General features: G+C 41.9%; 1 long non-coding RNA gene across 1 annotated transcript; it reads right to left on the bottom strand.

Annotated features, from left to right (window-relative positions):
* Positions 1-669: 669 nt before the first annotated feature.
* Positions 670-1,967, bottom strand: LOC116357487 (uncharacterized). Its single transcript, XR_004205495.1, has 2 exons — positions 1,579-1,967; positions 670-1,104 (listed from the first exon to the last, which is right to left on the bottom strand). It is a non-coding gene; the product is annotated as an uncharacterized LOC116357487 (long non-coding RNA).
* Between the last annotated feature and the right edge of the window lie 16,452 nt (positions 1,968-18,419).

The raw sequence follows: 18,419 nt of genomic DNA, 5'->3' as shown, positions 1-18,419 counted from the left end.
ACCACATTTGTAGGCCTACACGATATAGTTACAAGGACATCCGTCTTTCATATGATCTTTCATATAGTTACATATCCATCCCATAACAGTGTTTCTTAATCCTGTTTTACATTTGTGTTTTTGGCTAGCACTACACAGCTGATTCAAATGATTAACTCATCATCAAGTTGTTGTGATTTGAATCAAGGGTGTACAAAAATATAGCATCTTAATTTGAGCCAGTTTGCAACAGCAGGAAAAATAATCCTGCAGCAACATGAAATGTGAATTATTATGTGGATTATAATGGACATTTTTGCAGGGGTTCATACATTTGTCAACCTCTAAAATCTATACATTTTAAAGGAAAGTTATTCTGCGACAGGGTGATCAAATGAAGATCCTACATCGGTAGTGCTAAGGCAGAAACAAAAATGTGAGCCCATTGGGTCGCCCCCTCATTATGACAACCATGACACAAAAATATGTTGATAATGCACGTGCTTGAAAAGAAGGCCAGCATTCGTAATATAGCAATAAACTCTAATTGTAAAAGGTTTATCTTTCAGGGCAATTATAAACCAACCGGACGCTTAATTTCAGCACCTTGGTCGGTGACACGGGGACTTCCATTAAGGCCTACTGCCATTGTACGGCCTCAAAGCCTTATCAAATATCAATACAAACATGTTCAATTGCAACAACCAACTTTTATTTCTTACAAAAACATACATTTATACCTGAATCACTGGACATAATGTTAATATTTTCAATTCAACCAAGATTTCTGAAAGCTGTTCAAAACGAAACCATATCGTCATACTGTTTCAGAACCACGTTTTCCTCCTCATTGGAGAGCTTTAGAGCGTGCATGACAGACTGCACAGTCGCGTGATTCGTGGCACGGATCATTCGTGGAACGGACAGGAGCTCTTGCAGTAGTAAGCATTGTAACCCCGTGGAGAAATGATCCAGCCAGCCCAGCCGATTACCTCGAAGTCCACAAAGAGGGGGATCCGCTGGCATGACATGGGGCGGCAGCGGGGATAACTTGGTGCTGCGCATTTCCGCCTGCTCCTGCTGTCTTGAGGCGATACCTTCGGACTGTCAGGTGTTGTGGCGTGGCTGAAATGTCCGACAAAAATGTAAATGAGAAATAAATATCAGAATTGTAATAATCTTTGACGGTTACAACAGCAAACTTCCAAATTTCTAAGAATATAATTTGATAATTGACAGCCGAGCAATATGGTTGTAGAAATGTCTGGGCTAAACGTTCTATGATGAACTAAGTCCAATTCATAGCTAAGAATCAGAGAAACATTTATTTTCAAAATGTAATTATCCCTGTTTGTTTCATTCAGACCTGCAAATAGTCATAGGCACATTATTAAATTGCACACCAGATTATAAAACATGTAATGAACAAAATGAAAGACAGCTACAAAAGTTAACGTGGTCGAAAAATATGAGGTCATTTGGCGTTCCATTATGGTGCAAATGACTCCAAAACCTATAAAAGTACGCCATTGCGAATTGTCTTCATAAATCCATCAGACATGGACACCCACTGCATCAACTTGGAGAAGAGAACCGGACCTGAGGATTGGAGCTTTGAGGTCACACTGCCACCTGCAGTGGACCCAGTGTATCTTCAGAGACCCTTGCAAAGTGCCTTAATAAAGACATCCAGAAGACAATTAAGGAACTGCTGGACTCCGGTGTGGCCACTGGCAACTGGCGCAGCTCCCAATGTCCACGACATGATTGAGACCCCTGGTGCACGTGGAAGCGGCACCCCGCCCAGCTGACTATGTATTGCTGCGGCTGCCCTGTAACTAAGCGCCGACTCAGATGTACTACCAGACGGAGAGCTGGATGAGCTACACCGAGCAGGCTACGTCCAAAGGACGAGAGGAGGGATGATGACTATTCATCTTTTTTAGATTTTTATTTTTTAAATCTATTGATGTGAGGTTGAAGGTCTGTAGGCTTTGCACATAGTGGGGTCCATAATGAACATACACTAGATACTCTTCACCAAGTACCAGGACATTTTAGCCAAAGGGGTGCATACAATATAGCTCAGTATTTGTATTATGTTGCTCATCTTTATCAAGGGTGTCATTAATTATGTACCCCACAGTTGTTCTGTGTCTGAATTTATGTAAAAAAAAAAAATGAAATTCTGACCAGCTAGTTTACCTTGAGTTAGTGATCGATTAGTGGTCGAGCATCTTCCATCGCCTGAGAATATAACTACTGTAGGTAGGCATTCTCCTCGGGTGATTCTCCCTGTCTCTCAGAAGACGGCAGGACTGACTCAATCCATTTACCCGATGGCAGTGTAATACCAACCTGAATTCCATTATTCTCCTCGCTGTTGCGAATCCTGCAAATCCACTTGGACACCTGTCATTGGGGAAACAAAATATGTGATTAAAATATTGAAAAAGTCAAGTTTAAATATGATTTGCTGAGATAAAACGTGACGCGATATTCTTACCGTTTGTGTGACGTTGAAGACTTTCCATCCCTGAGTGTATAAAGGCAACAGTCTTGGCGTGATTAGATTCCATCTCCAAGGTTTCGCTCTGCTGTCTAACACCTCATAGAGGTCTACCTGTGCGCAAAACATGCATTAGGCTAAACAGTACACTAATTATATCGAGTTTTTTCAACACGGTTAAAAGTCTATATTTCCAACTAACCTTGTAGAAATGGGATCCATATGACTTCCCAAGGAAAAGTCGTTGTTTTTGCCTGAACCAGTGAAATTATACATAGATCATGCTCTAATCTCTACCAAATGAGAATACATTTAAGGAATTACACCTTCCATCAACATGCATAAAAATAAATATAATGAATTGTGTTAAAATAACAAGTCTGCAAGTTTTCCCCTTTAAGATAATTTTAAGTATTTTTTTCTTCACTATTTTCAAACATGCTTGGGCACAAAAGTAACATCAGCCGTGCGTAAGTATGCGTTTGTTGATAACGCACCTCTGTCCTCGAAGCTCCGCACCACATTGCCCTCAAAATGTTCCTGGTTCCCGGGATTCCACTGTTCCACTGCGTTGAACAAGTCCAGCATGATCTGGGGTGCCTTTTTAATGAGACATTGTAGAACTCTGAGGCAAATCCGAAGGATTTATCAATTCGTCCTATCTTCTTAGCCGACTTTATTATATCCAAACGGTTGTCTTTCCCAACAGTTTCGCTGGATTCTTCGTCTAATGATATAGTTAAACATGGCCACGGTTCTACGCTGTAAGATGGGGACGAGACAGACGCATAATGCTTGTAATATTATTCAAGCGATAGCCTACTGAGCCCGAATGGTTATGGGTCAGTGATTAAGCTATCACCGCTGTTGGTAGGCACTGTCCTGAGTGTGATGGACGATTGGACCATTGGAGCTCTATGAATGAATGTATAACGGATTTAAATACTGAAGCAGCACCCCCCAAACAGACAATTAATCATTTGACCAACAGATTGCAGGTTGGCCCAAATAAGAGGGTAATTTGACCTATTCGTCTGACCCAACCTCTTTCCCTTTTCACAAAAGATACATTATTACATTGTTATGAAATCGAATGGAAATTGAAAACTAAACTTGATAAGACACGACGCGATAAGTAAATAACTAGGCCGGTTGATCTCTCACATTATACCTTCATTTTAAGATATCCTATGGTTTAGATTATTCACGCTGCGAGTAGCAAAAATATGACATGACGTCCTCGCATCATGAACTAGAAGACAACTTTTTTTCTCAGTATATTCTCGCTGATTTCTGTAGTGTGTTTTCAGTTATCTGTATTGAGGCCAGTTGGCCCTCAAATGAACGAGAGTACACAAACCTATGACGTAAATGAAAACGGAGGTTTTACTTGTCCCTACGCCGGACTCTCCGTTTGGGCGTTGTCTGTTGATTGACTCACAGGATGACGTACTAATGAATGGAGGTGTCACCAAATCCAATGATCTGTGTATACGCATTTTAAATGATTCGTGGATTGTCTTCAATCAACGGTGATGAAGAAAACAAATTCTTAAAATCATCTCACTGATCAATGGGGCTTCCACTTACAATGTATTTCATCAATTCAAAGTCATCTGCTACAAAATGATGATCCCCTCATTTGGAGGCAATTATTATCAGTCACGGGCCTTGTTATTACGCACTTGGGCCGCACGTGGCCGTCCATGGGCAGATGATGTCTATGCGAATTTATTGAATCGGATGTATCAAACATTTCACCGTATGCATATTTTCCATTATGCATATCGATCATAATACCGAAAAGCATATTTGCCAGACACCCACAACACGGGTATAAAAACGTTTAATAAACAGCAGTGAAAGTGGACAGTTGCACAGGGGACCCTGCATGTGTGTAATCGACAGCGCATGGTACATGGAACCCTCCTCTGTGACCAATAAACTTGAGTTTGTGGAACACCTGAAATGTTTTGATTGACCATGTGCCTATTACTGATAAACTTGAAGAGAAGCCATATGACGTGGATGGCATCTCATAGCACGTTATTTTGCATCGGATCGTATAATAGCGACCTTATTTCTGCCTTGGTTCTTGGTTGAATGCCAGTAGTCTCATGTATGCAGTAGATGGCGCCATTGGCCAAAGCATAAATTGGTGCTTGTTACTCACTTTGCATGAGCCTCTGACGTAATCATATTAGGGGATCCTTGTCACGGAGTGGGCAATAACTTAGTAAAAATATTGCACATTTCCCTCATTAACCGATCTGTCAATTCATGATCATTCATGTTAATAACTTAACACTTTATTATTGGAAATTAGCATATTTTAGCACATTTGGATAGCAAGCTTGAAGGAGAGATGAGATTGAAAATTGTACAACAGTTACAAACCTGCCTATGGCAAGGTCCAAGGTGAGGGTGTGGGCCTGTAACAGTCAGGAGTCTCCCACAGGGCTGCAAGGTCTAACCCCCCAAAATAGGGGCACTGGGGCAGGGTGCTAGAGGCTACATCTGAGAGCACTATCCATGTGTTAATGACCTGCTCTGTCCCCTCTATGTTAAACACTTCTGTAGGCCAACCAAAAACACATGGAAATAATTGTAAAACTAATGTGAGTGCTGATGTTGTTCTATTAGATATGTGAGTAGAAAATACAATCGTTGCTAAAGTGGAAACATACCTTCACGGCATGGTGTTTTGTGTTCTTAGTGACTCCATTCTCTGTGACCTAAAAGTAAGTGCAGGACAGGGGTCTAGAGGTCAAACGTGGTTCAATGCGGCGAGAGAAGCCCATTAGGTTACAGAAGCTACAGACCCTTTTCCTCATTGCTCTTAGTCACAGTTTTCCCCTTGTTTGTCAAGTTGAGCAACTTTCCTTTGATTAGTCTCCCTCTTATCATATAAATGTGTTTATATGTTTATGAAGGTGTTTCCTATGAGTATAGACATACTGTATTTGTGACTGTGTAAAAAGGGTCATGTGAACTAACTAACTTTTTGTACATTGTGCTGGTCCGTACAATTGACCTTATATTAGCACTCAAAAAACGTAATACTTCCAGATCAACTGTAATATCAATACCATTGTAAAGCACAATTTCTCCCCTTTCCAACAAAATCAATGATGAGACCCTTCATGATGCCCCATCTCTGCATGATTCTTGAAGGCAATAAGCTCCATCGGATGGGGAAGCAAAACCTAGTGTAGTGAGAAGGAGGGATGTCGTGTGGGGAAACGGCTTTTTTCACTCGATCTGTCCAACTTATCACCTTATCGCATTTAAAATGTAAATAAAACACTATAAAGAGTTTATATAATGTGTCATTACATACCTATATGAAGGTTTGTGTCGAATTTTAATCAGATTTTTAGGGCGGTGCTAAAGTGATCTTCAGAAGTAAACAGCGGCTTTTGAGAGTCATGATAGCTTGCAGTGATGATACAAAAAATGACTAGGTATCCCCACCTTACCCTGTCCCTGTCCCTTTATTGTTTTTAAACAGTGAGAGAAGTGCTCCACCTGGTGGAGAGAGGCTGTAAGGCAGAATGAGTTGCTTTATGCGTGCTGTACGTTATGCCATGGCACGTCACGACAGCGTCGGAGGGGTCCGTTTTTTCCAATACTATAGAGCCATTACCATGTCAATCAACGCTTGGATAGAAACGTAGTTCACACCCCAGATTTTGATGTCAACACAGTCGCTACAGTCCCATAAATTTTCTTTGCAGCCTTGTTTGAATGTCGCGGTTGCGCACATTTGTACAGAATGGGGTTAGCGCACGTTAACGTGCAAAATCAGGTGTAGGTTTGTTAAATGAGGTGATACAAAATTAATCTTGGCAAAATTATTTTGGAAAATATTCAAAACAACAGTCAAAACAAACAAAAAATACACACAAAATAATTTTATGGATTAGGCCTAAATAGGCATTCCTGCCAATACATGTGGGGCCTACCAGGACCTGACCAGCCTCCCCATGAGGAACTTATTTCAACACTGGTAAAGGCCAGATAACAGCAAAACACAGGTATATATATATTTGGACCCAGCCACTATACCAATGTGTCCCACAATCTAATTACATATTTAAAAATATACAAACTAGCACAATCCCATAACACACAATTATCATAATAAGTTGTCTAGACCATACACTGGGTAAACACATTTTCATCATACATTTAGAGTACTCTTATCACACAAATTAGTTTCACATAGGCTTAATTTCAAACAAAACAGAGTGGGGCGCACACCCGTTTTGGCCACAAATACTGGCACTCATCCTCGTGCGCTCCAGACACGGTGGAGTAGGCCTACAGGTCCAGCATGCTGGCAACAATCGACGATGACATGAGATAAAGGAAACCTCTCCCTGCTAAGTTTTTGGGAATGTTATTGAGACTTTAAACATCGCATCCACTCGGATAATCAAAAAGGCAGATTCAAATGACATAGAATAGTAGAAGAAAAATGTTTGCTCAACAAAATAAACTGCCAATGTTAGCAAGCTTAAAATGAAACAGGGCTGTAAATAATGTTTGGCATTTGGGAAAACGACAATGATCAATGCATAACGTGCAGGGGGAAATGAATAGGCAACAGGGACGTGCATTAAACTATTTAGAGGGATAAATGCATATCGGGGGTGGAGTGACTAGACTTCAACTTGCATTCTCACCTCCAATCACCCAAATCAGTTAATTTGAATTTCAGAAAGTGGCCAAGCCCCAGGTAAACATCTCTATTGTCTATGATTTATGATTTATTTACATTCATTACTACACCACATCCCCACACCTCTGACTAATCAAAGTCAAGCACATGTAATTACCCTGTTATGGTAACATGATAGGCTACTTGAGATGCCTCCAAAACCCCCTCTGCATTCCCCAAATATCAGCGCTAGCAGGGGTGCTGCTGTATTTTGGTGTACTGTGGGGGCTTTCTGGCATTCGGTAACCTCGTTTCACTGAGTGGGAAAGCATATCTCTGTCTTACCCCGACACTGCACCACATAAATGAAGAAGAGACATTGGATCCAGACATCATCCCTAATCCCCAAAAATGTCTAGTCCCCATTAATCTTGATTATATTGAAGAGGGAAAGGCAGGAACACGGTGTGTCTGAAAGCAGACAGAAGTGGAGAGGGGTTGTCGTTTTTTTACAGGGCTACTGAGACAGAGTTACTCTCTCCTCTCTCCTGTCTGTCTTTAGCAGCAGACTCTGGGACAGCCATGGGGATCAGCCTTGCCACCTAATACGGCTATATTTAAGACTGGGACCAGCCACTGACACTTTAATGAGATAGAGATTAGGAGTATTTATTATGTCTAAACAGCCTGGAAATGGAAAAGAGGGGAGACTGTGGAATGGTGGGTTAAGAGTGCGACAGTATGCACCTAGTATCTCCATTTCAGAAGAGCCCTGGAGTAACCCCTATAACCCTGTTAACCCTTGCACACCTATACTAATCGAAGGGGACAAATGTGGACTGTCAGAGAGTCTTCAAAAAATGTTGTGGCTGTCTCGTCTCCACCTCCCTGCAATGAATAGTTCCTCTGCTTTCGACAGACCATCTGCTTCAGTGGGTTAGAGTGGACCCACTGGTATCTCTCTGTCTGACCCACCTTTCAACACCTCGTACCTGGCACAGGAGCAGCCCCCCACCCCCCAAAACAAAACCACACACACTTGCTGCTGACCACCCGGTCACTGATAGACACGTCGGCATATGGTAAACAAACAACCCTGAGCGATGTTGACGGAGAAGTGCTGGGTGCTGTTTGTTGGTGTATTCAGGAAGGAGGGAAATTGACTATTTTATCTGTATGTTGAATACTGTTTGTTGTTGTGGATGACACTTCTTCAGCTTCTACACTGTCCAGTGGCAATTTTTGCATGTAAATCTTAGTGGGGCAAACTCCCCCAGATTTTTTTTTACATGCATGCCAGCAAAGCCAACACTAAATAATACATTAATTGCACTATAACGGTAACAAACAGTGCCCAATAACTATTAACCTGTTGAGTGTAGGGGGCAGTATTTTGATGTTTGGATGAAAAAGGTACCCAAATGAATCTGCCTATTTCTCAGGTCCCAGAATCTAGAATATGCATATAATTGTCAGATTAGGATGAAAACACTCTAAAGTTTCCAAAACTGTCAAAATATTGTCTGTGAGTATAACATAGCTGATATTGCAGGCGAAAACCTGAGGAAAATCCAACCCGGAAGTGCGTTTTTTCCTGAAAGCTCTCTGTTCCATTGCCTGCCTTCGCTCCATTTAAAGGGATATCAACCAGATTCATTTTCCTATGGCTTCCACATGTTGTGAACAGTCTTTAGACATAGTTTCAGGCTTTTATTTTGAAAAAATGAGCGAGAAAGATCACATCTCGTCATTGGATGGCTGGGTGCCAGCAGCATTTTGCATGCGCAACAGCTTGGAGCAGACATTTTCTCTCTCTCTTCTATTGAAGAAGCTACAGTCCGGTTCAAATATTATCGATTACATATTACATAAAAACAACCTGAGGATTGATTATAAAAAACTTTTGACATGTGTCTATGAACTTTACGGATACTATTTGGAATTTTCGTCTGCCCGGTCGTGACCACTCGAGCCTGTGGATTTCTGAACATAACGCGCCAACCAAATGGAGGTATTTTGGATATAAAAATTATCTTTATGGAACAAAATGAACATTTATTGTGTAACTGTGAGTCTCGTGAGTGCAAACATCCGAAGATCATCAAAGGTAAGCGATTCATTTAATTGCTTTTCTGACTTTCGTGGCCAATCTACATGGCTGCTAGCTGTTTGTAATGTTTTGTCTGCTGAGAGAGATGTCCTTACATAAACGCTTGATATGCTTTCACCAAAAAGCTTTTATGAAATCTGACATGCCAGGTGGATTAACAACAAGCTAAGCTGTGTTTTGCTATATTGCACTTGTGATTTCATGAAAATGTCATATTTTTAGTAATTTAATTAGAATTTGGCGCTCTGCAATTCAGCGGATGTTCAAGTTTTAAGACCTACATAAAGCTCCCAACAGCAGAACTATTTTCAGTTACTCCTTACCACTGCTACACCTGGCTATCAGCGGAGCCTTGTCTGACAGCGACACAGTTCATTCAGCCTCATTTACTGCCTTTTAAAAAACATAGCTGATATGGCTGACTTGCTTAAACAAATGTGGTTTCTACTGACAATTGAGATGTACAAACTATTGCATAAGGGAACAATAAGTGTGTAAGAGGAAATTTCGATTAAATTAATGAGTGAGCTAAGATGGGAGTAGTCAATATAACTATTTGTTAAGCACTTTTGAAATGTACCGCAACAGAATTCAGAACATGGGCCGTTCTGACAGTGTTGTCCCTGTACACCAAGTCAGAACCGTAGGATAAATAAAGGGGCATGTAAGCAGGCAATGAAAGCTCTTACAATATTCAATGATTACATTTCTCTAAAACAGGCTATAGACTACATGTGCACCACCAAGTCAGAACAGTAGGCTAAGTTATTAGAGGGAAAGGGACCAAATGATTAGGGTGAGGCACATGGGCCACTAACAGTTTAGTACACAACATACACTTAGTGTTACTTTCTTAGCTGCAGTATACATATACCCCTGCCATATTACATATATTAGTGCATTTTACAGTGCAAAGTATTCAGAGCCCTTCAATATTTCCACATTTTGTTACATTACAGCCATATTCTAAAATTGATTAAATAAAAAAATGTCCTCATCAATCTACACAGGATACCCAATATGACAAAGTGAAAACAGGTTTTTAAACAGAAATACCTTATTTACATAAGTATTCAGACCCTTTTGCCATGAGATTCGAAATTGAGTTCAGGTGCATCCTGTTTCCATTGATCATCCTTGAGATATTTCTACAAATTGATTGGAGTCCACTTGTGGTAAATTCAATTGATTGGACATGATTTGGAAAGGCACACACACCTGTCTAAATAAGGTGCCACGGTTGACAGTGCATGTCAGAGCCAAAACCAAGCCATGAGGTCGAAGGAATTGTCCGTAGAGCACCGAGACAGGATTGTGTTGAGGCACAGATCTGGGAAAGCGTACCAAAACATTTCTGCAGAATTGAAGGTCCCCAAGAACACAGTGGCCTTCATCATTCTTAAACAGAATATGTTTTGGAACCACCAGGACTCTTGGACCAGGATGCTGGATGCCTAGCCAAACTGAGCACTCAGGGGAGAAGGGAGGTGACCAAGAACCCGATGGTCACACTGACAGAGCTCTAGAGTTCTTCTGTGGAGATGGGAGAACCTTCCAGAAGGATAACCATCTCTGTAGCACTCCACCAATCAGGCCTTTATGGTAGAGTGGCCAGACGGAAGCCACTCAGTAAAAGTCACATGACAGCATGCTTGGAGTTTGTCAAAAGGCACCTAAAGTCCTAAGAAACAAGATTATCTGGTCTGATGAAATCATGATTAAACAATTTGGCCTGAATGCCAAGCGTCATGTCTGAAGGAAACCTACAGTGAAGTATGGTGGTGGCAGCATCATGCTGTGGGTTGTTTTTGAGCGGCAGGGACTGGGAGACTAGTCAGGATCAAGGGAAAGATGAACGGAGTAGAGAAGTCCAGAAGAAGTCCAGAGAGATTCTTGATGAAAACCTGCTCCAGAGCGCTCAGGACCTCAGACTGGGGCGATGGTTCGCCTTCCAACAGGACAATGACCCTAAGCACACAGCCAATACAACGCAGGAGTGGCTTCGAGACAAGTCTCTGAATGTCCTTTAGTGGCCCAGCCAGATCCCGGACTTGAAGCCGATCGAACATCTCTGGAGAGACCTGAAAATAGCTGAGCAGCAATGCTCCCCATCCAGCCTGACAGAGATTGAGAGGATCTGCAGAGAACCCAAGAAGACTCAAGGCTGTAATCACTGCAAAAGGTGCTTCAACAAAGTACTGAATAAAGGGTCTGAATATTCCGAGGTAAAGTCCGAGGTGGATGACCGTTTAAAATGTATTTTCCCAGTCGGAGCTTGTTTTTTTTCAGAGTTCCCAGTTGTCTTGAACTCACTGAAGTCTGAGGTTTCCCAGTTCCGAGTTTCCAGTTGTTTTGAGCACAGCAGAAGTCATGCTGGATTGACAGCATGGCCAATGTATTCAACCTTTTCTGGCCAATGGCGTTGAATGTTTATCCTTTTAAGCTTGGAAAAGAGACCAAACGTCTACAGGATTGTTGGGTCTCCTGCGAGATGGTTGAGTTAACGTAGGCTAATGTGATTAGCATGAGGTTGTAAGTAACAAGAACATTTCTCAGGAAAAAGACATATCTGATATTTGCAGAAAGGTTCAATTCTTGTTAATCTAACTGCACTGTCCGATTTAAAGTAGCTATTACAGAAATAATACCATGCTATTGTTTGAGGAGAGTGCACTTGAACTTGAAAAGTTATTAATTAAACAATTAGGCACATTTGGGCAGTCTTGATGCAACATTCTGAACAGAAATGCAATGGTTCATTGGATCAGTCTAAAACGTTGCACGTACACTGCTGCCATCTAGTGGCCAAAATCTAAATTGTGCCTGGGCTGGAATAATACATTATGGCCTTTCTCTTGCATTTCAAAGATGATGGTACAAAAAAATACAAAAAATTGCATGATTTTTTCATTGTATTATCTTTTACCAGATCTAATGTGTTATTCTCTACATTCATTTCACATTTCAAATTTTACATTTCACATTTTCAAGTGTTTCCTTTCAAATGGTATCAAGAATATGCATATTTATGCTTCAGGTCCTGAGTTACAGGCAGTTAGATTTGGGTATGTCATTTTTGGTGAAAAAAAAGGGGCAGATCCTTAAGAGGATTATTACAGTTTTTTCTGATTGCTTAGGAACTAACCACAATACCTTACACCAAACCATCAAAACATTATACATCTCTTGCAAAAGCAAACAAATATTGGAGAACTCTTCAAACGTTTTTCTTTTTTTCTTTGCATCAATACAGTACACACAAACCATAATTTGAATAAGCACATGAAGCACCAACTACCCACTGATAGTATACATGAGAAACCCTTCTGCTTTTTCTGTGTGCAGGGTATAGCAGTTTGCAGTAAAGTGTTGTCATACATGTAGTAAACACACATACAGGTATCCAAATGTGTAAAGTATGGATGTGTATTCCGAACATAACACACTATCAATACAAATAAGGGGGAAAAGTTTTTTTTTTCTCACAAAATGTTCTAACACTCCTCAAACAACAAAAGCGCAGTAGAAGAAAACCAAGATATTTGTGCTAGAAAAAAAAGAACCAAAAAAAATTAGGCTACATCTCGCCTTCTTTGTGGGTCTGGCCATAAGACTTCACCCACATCACATGCGATGTTGTCTTGAGCTAGGCAGCGTGGGAAGTATCGCCTGGAGTGCCGTATCCAGGCCTGGCATGACCCCTGATCCATGTCTCCACAAGCCTCCTCCATTGCCTGTAGATGGGGTAAGTGGTATGCGTTGGTGGGGCTGAGATTGAGTGAGATGAAAGTGGGTGACCTGTGAACCAATTGCAGACCACAGCAGCCCGGTGAAAACTAACATTGTCCCAAATGATAACGTACCTGGGCTGCTCTGGCCCCTGGTCATCAGGGATTAGTCTGTTATGGAGGGTGTCCAGAAATGTGATAATGTGTGCCGTGTTGTATGGTGCTAGGATTGCATGATGGTGAAGGACGGCGTTTTGTCTAATAGCCGCACACATTGTTATGTTGCCACCACGTTGTTCCGGGACGTTGATGATGGCACGGTGTCCGATTATATTTCTGCCGAGGCCCCTTGTTTTTGCAAGGTTGAAACCTCCCTCGTCCACATATATTAGCTCATGATGCACTGCATCTGCTTCTAGCTCCATGACTCTCTGAAAGAGACAAGACGAAGCAATGTAGCACAGTACGAAAAGACAGGGATCAGTCAATTTGATGTAGCACCATACACTTCCAGATCCAGTACCAATGATAGGATAGTATAGCTTACCTGCACATATTCATATCTCAGTTGTTTTACACGGACTGAGTTTCTTTCGAAAGGGACTCTGTACAGCTGCTTCGTCCTAATTATATTGTGTTTCAGTAGACGAGGCAGTGCAGAGACTCACTCAGTTGACGTTTTGGAATATGGTGTTATCTACCATTATGTGGGTCTTGCAGTTCTCTGAGTCTGATGCAGTTATTTGCAATGATCATATTTACAATGTGGCTCTCCTGCTCTGGGGTGAACAGTCAACCTCTTCCACCAGATACTGGTTTTCTTGCAATTCTGCAAAAACATTTGAATGGTTTTAGTGATAGATCCTTCTCATTATAAAAGTAGAGTACATATTATTGTACCAGTAAGACTGCAGCACTTATGGTTACTTACCGGTTCTCATTTCTAAATATCCGGAAGATACCTGCAATAGTATAGCGGCTCAGATTTGGTTGAACCCATTGCCCAGCCTCCCTCATGCTCATCCCATGGTTGACGACATGGTCAACCACAGTCGCTCTGATTTCATCAGTTATTGTGTTCCTGGCTCCCCTTCCTCTTCCTCTTTCCCGTCCTCTCCTTCTCCCCCGTCTTACTTCACCTCTTCCTTCTCCTCCTCCTGCTGCTCCTCTTACTTCTTCACCTCCTCATCCTTGTCCTCCTCGCCCTACTCTAGTTCCCACCCCTCTTACTCTCTGTCCAGTATTGGCCTTCATTGTTGTCAAAATCAAATGTTTACCTGTGGCCTATTAAGTGCTCAAGCTCTGATTTGACAAAACTGTAAACACAACTCACTGCTCTACACTCAGTTTGCAATTTAATAACACACTTCTAGCAAACTGTAAACATTGGTCTCTACATTGCTACACAATTTCACCAATTGCCTTTCCACACTGACACATGTGAAAACACTTTTAGATAACGGGTTCACTTACAAAAAGTGTGTCATAAAATTACAAACTGAGTGTAAAGCAGAGAACGCGCATTCTGTTTGGCACACTTGGTAAATGCAATGGCTACAAGTGTTAATGGTTTCAGAGAAAGTGCTTCAAGGATCCCTGTTAGTGTTTCAGAAAAAAACTGTAAAACCAGACTTGGACCACACAGCCCCTCCACTGAATAGTAGGCTACTGATTGCTTTGCAACACTTGCAGTTAGCCAATGATTCCTTCCAAACCACTCATTGTTGAATTTGCGATTTCCATCTTGTTGTGTAATGTTTATGTTCAATGGCCGATCAGCACCGATATGTTTTATCTATAATTTCTCTTCATATGACAAGGGTTGAAATAGATTTGCTAGTAGATTGTCGACATGATTCATGATGATGAATGCTTGTCTAGCTTGCTAGCTAAGATTTTAAAAGTATGATGTTGACATGATCAGTCCAATCAAAGCTATGGTAGATATAACTTGATTTGATGTCATTTTATCTGTGGCCAATGACTTTGAGCCTTCTTGGATGGACACTTCTAATGTAAATCTATGGCAGCACCCAAGGGGCTTCAATTTTCAAATTCTCCCCATAGAGTTTGCGGTGACGTAGTGTCCCCATGAGTGACAGAACACTGAGCCAACCACGGCACAACTAGAGAACATTACCAACCCCTACACTCTGTATTTTCCGCTGGCTGCCCCACCACCACAGAAAGCACTGAGCTAGGCTGAAACACCTGCATCTTGGAGCTGCCTTACTCAAGAAAGCAAAAAAGAGACCATGATTAAAAAAAAAAAAAAAACATTTTTATCTTTCAATAAACTGACATGTATTAATGCCAAAATAACATGCAAAACAGGTGGTGAACTGCCCCACCTGCCTTTAATGGCAGGTCGCCACTGACACTGTCCCATGCTGGGCGGTATGGATGATTCTTGTTAGTCATAACACGCGTCTGGCTGTGTATCCTATTCTGCCACACTACCTCGTAACAGAACCAAGCTTAATACTGAACAGGTGGATAGATACTAATCTAATGCCTAGACCGAGACAGCCATCCCAGACAAAGGAGAGATGTAAGCCCCAGTGCCTTATCCTCCATGGACAGACTTCCAACAGGAGCATTAGTGTAATACTCACTGCAGCCTTAGCATGAATATCACAGGAAATCGTAATCAGCTTCAATAGATATGATGAGTTATATTCTTGGGAGAAAAGAAAGAAAGCCAGTCTGGACATATGTTACATTTGACCTTGGCATGACAGAAATAAATGCAGAATTAGGCGTTTTAGAACAAGGAAGCCAGCCAGTAAGAGAGGGGATAAGAGTGAGAGAGAAATACTAAAGAGTTTGTAAGAGAGGGAGAAAATAGAGAGAAAATTTGAAATTGTGTGTTTTATTTTGTCCTGGATGTTCCTCATTAACTTACATCCTCTACCTCACCAAAATATTATTACTCTTTTGTGCTTATTGGACAAAGAAGCTAGTGAGAGGTCACTGACTAGTGAGCACACTCCCTTGGACCGTCACAGGCATTTTAAACCTGGGGCGAGAAGGAGGGAGGGAAGTTGAAGGGGCATGAGTGTGTGCACGTGTGTGTGCATGTGATTGGTCCCCCTTACAGCTTCCAGACCCTCATCTGTCCCAGCTCCTGCATAAACACAGAAACGTCATATCAGATATCTCAGTATGGATCCTCCTCTGGATCTTGATCCAGGCCTTTGCATGTCAGGGAAGGTTCCTCATGTGGCTATTCACAATGAAAATGATCAGATTGAGATTTCTAAATTGACACTTTATTTTTCATTGTTTAAGCAGAAAACCAATAGGTGGGTTAGTTAGCGTCGGTGCTACATACAGGATAAGTCTGTTCAAGGACGGTGTATTTGACCGGTGCTCTGTGAGAAATGAGAACCAAGGGAAGGGAACCCCTGAACGAATGCCCCGAGCTTGTCGCCTAGTTTCTTTAATTACGCTTTCCTGCTGTGTGTGTGTGTGTGTGTGAGAGAGAGAGAGACTGTGCTTTACTTTTTGTTCTCCTATGTGTTCTCATTTCTCAAACTTCGGCGTAGCCGCCTCACCTTTTTTAACATTTTAGAAGGGCTAGACGCTACTTCATATGGGAAATTGTTGCGGTTTATATGATTTTCCCGATCGCTGAAATGTGCAGTGTTATTATTTTCTGCTCTGTTATTATGTTTTCAATATCAGCAGAACAGGGGAGTTTACATTTTCCTGTTTCTAATTACATTGGTAATTACTCTAGCCAGCCAACAGCAGCCGATGCCCAGCACACTGACTGGAGGACTGAGAAAAAGTATGTGTGTGTATAGGCCTGTGTGCCAGTGGGTTCAGACTGGTGCCAGTGCTGGAACAGAGGGTTTAGCAAGGGAAGAAGGGTGGCGGGGTGAACGTGGAGAGTCGTGGGGTGGAGCAGTGGGGTGGTCAGGGTACAGGCGACTGGTGTGCCAACATCCACAGAGCACTGTGGCTCTAGGTCTGCAGCACTGCGGTGATGTGGATTAAGGAGAACTTGGGCAAATATACTAAAGGAGCCTCATTATTCTTTGTGTGTCCAGTGGCTCCATTGGCTTTAGGCCTCCAAGACACGTGTAGTAGTTAACTGGTTTTGTTTGCTTGTTTTTATGTACTATAGGCATGGAGGCACAGTACTTACTTGTCTGTGTGTGTGTGTGTACTTCAGCTGGCACTCGATGCATTGATCAAAGATCCCTTAATTATACAAGCTATCTGAAAGAAATCTCTTACTCCTTTTGTGAGACTTTAAATGGTTGTTTACATGAACTGGTCAGAGGTTTGAATGACGTTTTGTTCAAATGGTGTGAGGAGAGCCTTTTGTTGAGAAGTTGGAACCTTGCCTATCTCACCGTTAATTTGTCGTTATTTGTCTTTTCTTTTTCTTTCTTACACGTGTTAACAAATGCAGCTGTATTTGTTGTACATTTTGTTTAATTTGATTAGAATCCCCAATAGCTGTTGCTAAAGCAGGAGCTACTCTTCATGGGGTCCACACAAATCGTAAAATATGACATAATTCAGAACATCAATATACAAGAACAGCTAACTTATATGAGCTTGGAGTGGAAAAGACCTGGGAAAAACCGAGAGAGCAGGAGGTAAATCAGAGAGTGAAAATAATTTGGATATGCAACTTAAAAGTTTTATATCACGACCTGAGAACATTTGGACATCAGAGCAATGTTGAGGGAATCCTATTTGAGTCAGAAAAATAAACTCATATGACAGACAAGCTATACAAAAATCTTGCAAGGAGCCTATCCAACTGATAATCTATTAGAAAAATAAAATAAACAATTGTAACCAAGACTTCAAAATAACTGATATTGGCACAGTATGGAGGGAGTGTTGGAAAGTAACAAATTAAATTGGTTAAATTGGTTCCAAATATGTCGTATTTGTTTATACCCCCTTTTTCTCCCCAATTGCGTTCCAATTACGATCTTGTCTCATCGCTGCAACTCCCCAACTGGCTCAGGAGAGGCGAAAACCACACTCCTTAACACCCACCCACTTAACCCAGAATCCAGCCACACCAATGAGTCGGAGGAAACACTGTTCAACTGACGACCAGTGTCAGCCTGTAGGTGTCCAGCCCGCCACGAGGAGTCGCTAGAGCACGATGAGCCAAGTAAAGCCCCGCCGGACAACCCTCTCCTAACCCGGACGATGCTGGGACTGCCGGTCTCAGTCGGTTGTGACACAGCCTGGGATCAAACCTGGGTGTGTAGTGATGCCCGAAGCCTCCAGCGATGATCCATGGCCCGAAGCCTCCAGCGATGATCCATGGCCCGAAGCCTCCAGCGATGATCCATGGCCCGAAGCCTCCAGCGATGATCCATGGCCCGAAGCCTCCAGCGATGATCCATGGCCCGAAGCCTCCAGTGATGATCCATGGCCCGAAGCCTCCAGTGG

This window comes from Oncorhynchus kisutch, linkage group LG25 (genome assembly GCF_002021735.2).
Source record: "Oncorhynchus kisutch isolate 150728-3 linkage group LG25, Okis_V2, whole genome shotgun sequence".
Lineage (NCBI taxonomy): Eukaryota > Metazoa > Chordata > Actinopteri > Salmoniformes > Salmonidae > Oncorhynchus > Oncorhynchus kisutch.
Note: the sequence above shows the minus strand (reverse complement) of the source record. Positions and strands in the feature narration are given on the sequence as shown.